Genomic DNA, 6,443 nt, shown 5'->3' with positions numbered 1-6,443 from the left:
AAAAATCATCCATAAACACCTCGATGATGTTGTCTATATAGTCTGCGAAAATTGACATCATGCACCTTTAAAATGTTGCGGGAGCATTACAAAGTCCAAATGACATTCGTCTGTAGGCAAATGTACCAAAGGACATGTGAAAGTTGTCTTTTCTTGGTCATTAGGATGGATGGGAATTTGAAAGAATCCTGAGTAACCATCCAGATATCAAAAATGAGAGTGCTTAGCTAATCGTTCCAGCATTTGATCGATAAAAGTTAAGGGGAAGTGATCCTTGTGAGTGACTTTATTTAATTTTAGGTAATCAATGCACATCCTCCATCCAGTTACTACATGTTTAGCTAAAATCTCTCCCTTTTTGTTATCGACAACCGTAACACCACCTTTCTTGGGTACTACATGTACTGGGCTGACCCATTTACTGTCAGATATGGGATATATAATATCTGCCTCTAATAACTTCAACACTTCTTTTCTTACAACATTGCTCATAATCGGGTTTAGATGCCTCTGGTGTTCCCTAGAGGTTTTCGAGTCTTCTTCTAGCATAATGCGATGCATGTATAGAGAGGGACTAATTCATTTTAAGTCTGAGATGTTGTTGCCTAAGGAATTAGGGTATTTCCTTAGGACATGTAATAGTTTTTCAGTTTCTATTTATCCTAAATCGGTGTTGACTATTACTGGTTTCTCAAGCTCAGTGTCCAGGAATTCGTATCTCATATTTTTCGGTAGTGTTATAAGTTCTATAGATGGTTTCTTCGAGCATGGCATAGGATTTGGAGTTATTGCTAGACATTCCCTTAAACTATCATCTACGGATGGTTCTTTGTATTGGTCATCCTCAAGAATGGGTGGTGTTGTGATTTTTAGGATTTCAGTATCCTCGGATGGTTCCATTTTTATTTCTTTCATACACTCATCAATGATGTCCATAAAATAACATGTGTCGTCTATGGCTGGTGCTTTTAGAAATTGCGATAAAATGAATTCAATCTTCTCCTCTCCCACTTCGAAAATCATTTTTCCTCGTTTCACATCTATAATGGCACCGGCAGTTGCTAGGAAGGGTCTACCTAGGATAATTGAGATGTTAGAATCTTCTATGATGTCCATTATTATGAAATCGGTAAGGATGAAGAATTGGCCGACTTGGACGGGAATGTTCTCTAGCATTCCTATAGGATACTTAACAGAACAAACTGCTAATTGTAGAGACATACTCGTTGGTCTTAACTCTCCCAATTTGAGTCTTTCGCAGATGGAAAGGGGCATCAAACTCGCACTAGCTCCTAAATTGCAGAGGGCTTTATCTATTACAAACTTCCCTATCACACAAGGTATGGAAAACTGCCAGGATCTTTTAGTTTAGGTGGCATGTTATTCTAAATGATAGCACTACACTCTGTGTTAAGCGTCACTGTCTCATCATCCTCAAGTTTCTTCTTGTTAGATAAGATTTCTTTTAGGAACTTGGCATATGAGGGTATTTGTGTAATAGCTTCATGAAAGGGATGGTAATATTAAGTTGTTTCAAGAGTTCGACGAACTTCCTGAATTGTCCTTCAGTTTTGGAATTATCTAGTATTTAAGGGTAAGGAATTGGTGGTTTATATGGTGGTGGAGGCACGTATGGTTTCTCCTTCTCAACTGCCTCTTTGGTTTCATCTTTTGCCTCTGGTTTATCAGGTTGGCCATTTTTCTGAGTCATCGGCGGAATTTATGTTTTGGGATCAACTGGTCCGTCTAACTTCGTCCCGCTCCATAATGTGATAGCATTAGCTTGACCTTTCGGTTCGGTTGAGGTTGACCAGGGAAAGTTCTAGCTGAAACTGCGGTAGTTTCTTGATGCTGGGCTACTTGAGAAATTTGAGTTTCCAACATTTTCTTATGAGTAGCCAAAGCATCTACTTTAGTTGCTAATTGTTTCACTAATTCTGAGGTATGAACGTTCTGGTTCATAAACTCCTTATTTTGTTGCGTTTGAGAAGCAACAAATTTTTCCATCATTAACTCAAGATTAGATTTTCTAGGCGTTTGAGGAGCGGCTTGAGGTGCGCTCTGAGTTGGCTTATGGTAACCAGAAGGTGGTTGGTTTAGAGCATATAAGGCATTGTTATTCTTATAAGAGAAGTTAGGATGGTTTTTCCAACCTGGGTTGTAAGTATTGGAGTACGGGTTTCCTTGAGCATAGTTTAATTGGTCAGGTGTAATGCCTGCTAGTAATTGGCATTCGGAAATGTCGTGTCCAGGTACTCCACATATATTGTAGCTTAGGGCTATGGCATCCACGGTGGCCACGGGATTTATGGTTAAACTTTCAATCTTTTGAGTCAGGGCATCTACCTTAGCATTGACGTGATCTATGCCATTGACTTCGTACATACCTCCTTTTGGTTGAGGTTTCTCTATAGAAGTGCGCTCTCCACCCTATTGGTAGTGATTTTGTTCCATATTTTGAATGAGTTGATCAGCCTCTTCATATGGTTTGTCCCTTATAGTGACGCCAACTACAACGTCTAAGATTAATTTGGTGTTATATGAGAGACCACCATAGAAGGTTTAGATGATAAGCCATGGTTCAAGCCCATGGTGCGGGCAAATCCTCAGCATGTCCTTATATCTCTCCCACGCTTCAAAAAGTGATTTGTTGTCCTTTTGCCTAAATCCTTTGATTTGGCTTCTTAGCATAGCCATTTTACTAGGTGGGAAATATCTGGCTAAGAAACCTTCTTTAATTCTTCCCATGTAGTTATGGAATTGGAAGGTAAAGACTGAAGCCACACTCTAGCTCTGTCTCTTAAAGAAAAGGGGAAAAGACGTAATCGTATTGCTTCAGGATTAACACCTTAGCTTTTACCGTATCTGCATATTGTATGAATACTGACAGATGGAGATTCGAATCGTCTGTAGGATTGTTAGAGAATTAGTTTTGTTGTACAGCTTGTAACAGTGAAGGTTTCAACTCGAAATCGTTTCGGTCGATGGCAGGGGAAGCAATGTTGTTGTGTGGTTCATCCTGAAATGGGGCAGCATAGTCCCTTAAAGGATGGTTAGCAGGGGCGGCCATATCTGGTTCGAGTATATCAGGATCAAGAAGGTTGTATTTTAAACGGAATTGTTTAAGTCAGTGTCTTAGACTAATATAACGCTCGATTTCGTCTATCGGTTGTTCTAACTCGTCTTCTTGTGAGCGAGTGTTTAACATGCAACCAAAACAAATAAAAAGGAAAATAGTTTCCTTAGTCTATATCGTGCAACAGTGGAGTTACGATATTGACTTAATTAGTCCCCGGAAACGGCGCCAAAAACTTGATCGTGACTTAGTATGTCTATCGAAATGGCTAACTGCAAGTGCACAGTCATATTGTGTAGTTTTAAAAAGATGTTGAACCCAAAGGACCAAAATTCAAACTATCGTTATCTAAAGTTACTATGTAAAGCTAAAGCTAATGATTGTTTTCTTTTTTTTAGATTGATTAAGAGAAACGGAGAAATAAAATTTAACTAGAAATAATAATATAATTAAAGTATTCAATAAAGAGGCATCAGTATGTAAATCACATCATTCTTCGAGGATTCGGAAAACAATTAATATTAAAATAAGGTAAATCACTTTTCAGTAGAAAATATCAAATTAAAAGACTTTGCCTCACACTCTTGTGTTATTGGCTCGGGCTATACTCATAAGCCAAAATGTTTTGCTCTCGCTCACCCACCTAAATTAAAAGTAATTTTTGGAAATTGATAAATCATAATTAATCCTAAAGCGATCTCGTTGTGTTTATGATTAATGCCTAGAAGCCACTATCTGGTTAAAATCTCAAACTCTCGTTCTGTTGATTTATAACCTTATTGACTTTTCACTCTCGTGCAAAAACCTCTTTAAATTAGAATTGGAAACCAGAGCTAGAAAAATAACTCATAAAAATTATCATTCATTATTACCGAATCTCGTCAGAACGACAGTCCTTACATACCGATATCGAATGTTTTAGCCGGACATGGTTTTAAACTTAATCATCCACATACAATCCTTAAACATAAACATAATAAAAATTCAGAATTGCAAATTAAAGCGGAAAGTAAAGAGTTCAGCAATTAAAAGAAACCTGATGAATAATAATAATTGGATTAAACTTCGGAGGATTCTTCGAGTACAAATAACAATTGGAAAACTACAACTATGTCGGCACGCTTGATCCAAGCAACTTGTAAATGTAAAAGCAAAGGTGCAATAGCTTCCCGATGTGGAAGAACTATCACTTTTAGAGTGTTTCTACTTAAAACTAAGAATCAAATTACACGATGAAAACTTGGATGCATTTTTATTCTAATTTAGCCTTTTTTATATTGGTGAAGTAGGGCTGAACTTCCCTAAATTCGTGTGGAAGTGGTGGAGAGGAAATAGGGAGGGTTCTTGACCATGTTTTATGCAGTTCCTGAAAAACAGCACTGCGTGTCTGTGGCGAACGCCACAAGGCCATGGCGAACACCATGGTACTTAAACTCTGAAGTGATGTGGCAAGGGGCGTGGCGAACGGATCAGTCTCCAATTCTACTTGTTTTCTGACACTCACTCTACACCTTTTCACGAAGTCGGTAACACATTAGTCTACCTGTTTTATCGTTCTGTTTAGTAAATTAGATGTTTTGCATTGTTATTTCAAGTTGTTGATTATATTTGGTTTGCATCATTATACTCCATTTTACATCTCTTTGTGGTAGTTTTACTAGTTTCAGGTGTAAGCAAGAACACCAGAGGGATATCCAAGCGAATTGGACATTTCGGGCCCATCGGAAGAGGAAATTAGATAACACAGTAGTCCTGACACGGCCACCCATGTTTCCCAACACAGCCCGTGTCAGGAGGTGAAAGCCATAAGAAGAAAACAGGGAGCTGGCACGGGTGCCCGCGTCAGCCTCCCTAGAGGGGCATGTCAAGGCCAATATACCAGACAACCAACACGGTCTGACATGGCTAGTGTTGGCTTGGACACCTCATTTTCTAGTTTTTGCTATATTTTGGCACGGCTGATCCCGAGAGGCATTATGGACTTTTGCTACATCAAATTAGTGATCAGGAACTATTTAGGGGATTTTTTGAATATGGAGAAGGGGACTTTTGACGATTACTGATTGGAGACGATAAAGATTGAAGCGGTCAAAAACGACGAAGAACGAAGATTCTTCAAGAGCGGATGCAATTGAAGATCAATGAAATTCCCATACTTTTGTAATGTCTCGTTTTTATGTATCTTATTTGAATAATATGAGAGGTTAAACCCCCCCAATGCCCGAGGGGGGGGGGGTGGGTTCCTTGAACTGATCGTGTAATGACTCGAAAGTTATAATTTCCTTAATATATGATGTTTGTTGTTAATTTCACTATGCAATTTGCATAATGTTTTCTTTATCAGAAAAATCAAGATTGTTGTATGGTTAACAATTAGCAGGATTGCAATTGTTAAGGTTTTTATACAGTGAAGCCATAGTAGATATCACCTAGGACTAGGGATACCCTATGGATACCGGTTTATTCTTGTTAAATTGGAATTACTTGGTTTCATAATAATCGCCTAATGACTTAGAGATTAGATTGAATGACCAAAGGTTTCCCTCTGAGGTCTTAGGGGGAAACACTCTTAAGATCCGGTAATTGGAACAATTTTCATTATTAAGGAGATATACACTCAAGGGTCATTACAGGAGATTTTTATACACCATCCTTGGCATATTATTATAAACTGTGAAAAGATTTATCCTATTTTACTTTCTCTTACAGTGAATTTTTTACAAAACCCCAACTATTAGTTTTGTTCAATTGAGTAACAATTTACACGTATATTGTTGCGCAATCCTCGAGGTCGATCTTTGGGAAACATCTATATTATTACTACATCGGCAAAATAGTACACTTGCTATTTTCCTGATCAAGTTTTTGGCGCCGCTGCCGGGGATTGCCAAATATAAGTTTAAATTATCTCAATTGAAATTTTGTTGCTCTGCAAATAAAATTTATTTTTCGTTATTTTAATAATTTATTTCGATTATATCAACTAATCTCTGTCTGATATTTGTATGCGAGGTAAGCCCTCAGCTGATTTTCCTTTTGACGCAGAAATCGAGAGAACCTTTCGGGCAAGACTCAGACAAGCTCGATTGGTTAGATTAGAATCAGACGAAGAACAACTTTCCATTCATTCAGGTTCTGAGAGAGAGATCGAAACTATGGCTGATGTTCCACCGCCACCAGAAAGACTGTTGGGTGACTACGGAGGTGAAAATGCACCAATCGGCAGATTAACTATTGGAAACTAACCAGTGAATGTGGCTAATTTCTAGTTGCATCCGAGTACTATTAATCAACTTGAAAGGAAGCATTTTACTGGAAAAGTAAATGAAGATACAAACAAGCATTTGTAGAGGTTTCTGACCATGAG

At 38.1% G+C, this 6,443-nt stretch overlaps 1 non-coding gene across 1 annotated transcript; it reads left to right on the top strand.

The window, feature by feature from the left end:
* The first annotated feature begins 2,584 nt into the window (after nt 1–2,584).
* LOC127134162 (small nucleolar RNA R71) lies at nt 2,585–2,691 on the top strand. The gene has a single exon (XR_007807921.1). It is a non-coding gene; the product is annotated as a small nucleolar RNA R71 (small nucleolar RNA).
* The last annotated feature ends 3,752 nt before the right edge of the window (nt 2,692–6,443 follow it).

Source organism: Lathyrus oleraceus, chromosome 3 (genome assembly GCF_024323335.1).
Source record: "Lathyrus oleraceus cultivar Zhongwan6 chromosome 3, CAAS_Psat_ZW6_1.0, whole genome shotgun sequence".
In the NCBI taxonomy this organism is placed as follows: domain Eukaryota; kingdom Viridiplantae; phylum Streptophyta; class Magnoliopsida; order Fabales; family Fabaceae; genus Lathyrus; species Lathyrus oleraceus.
Note: the sequence above shows the minus strand (reverse complement) of the source record. Positions and strands in the feature narration are given on the sequence as shown.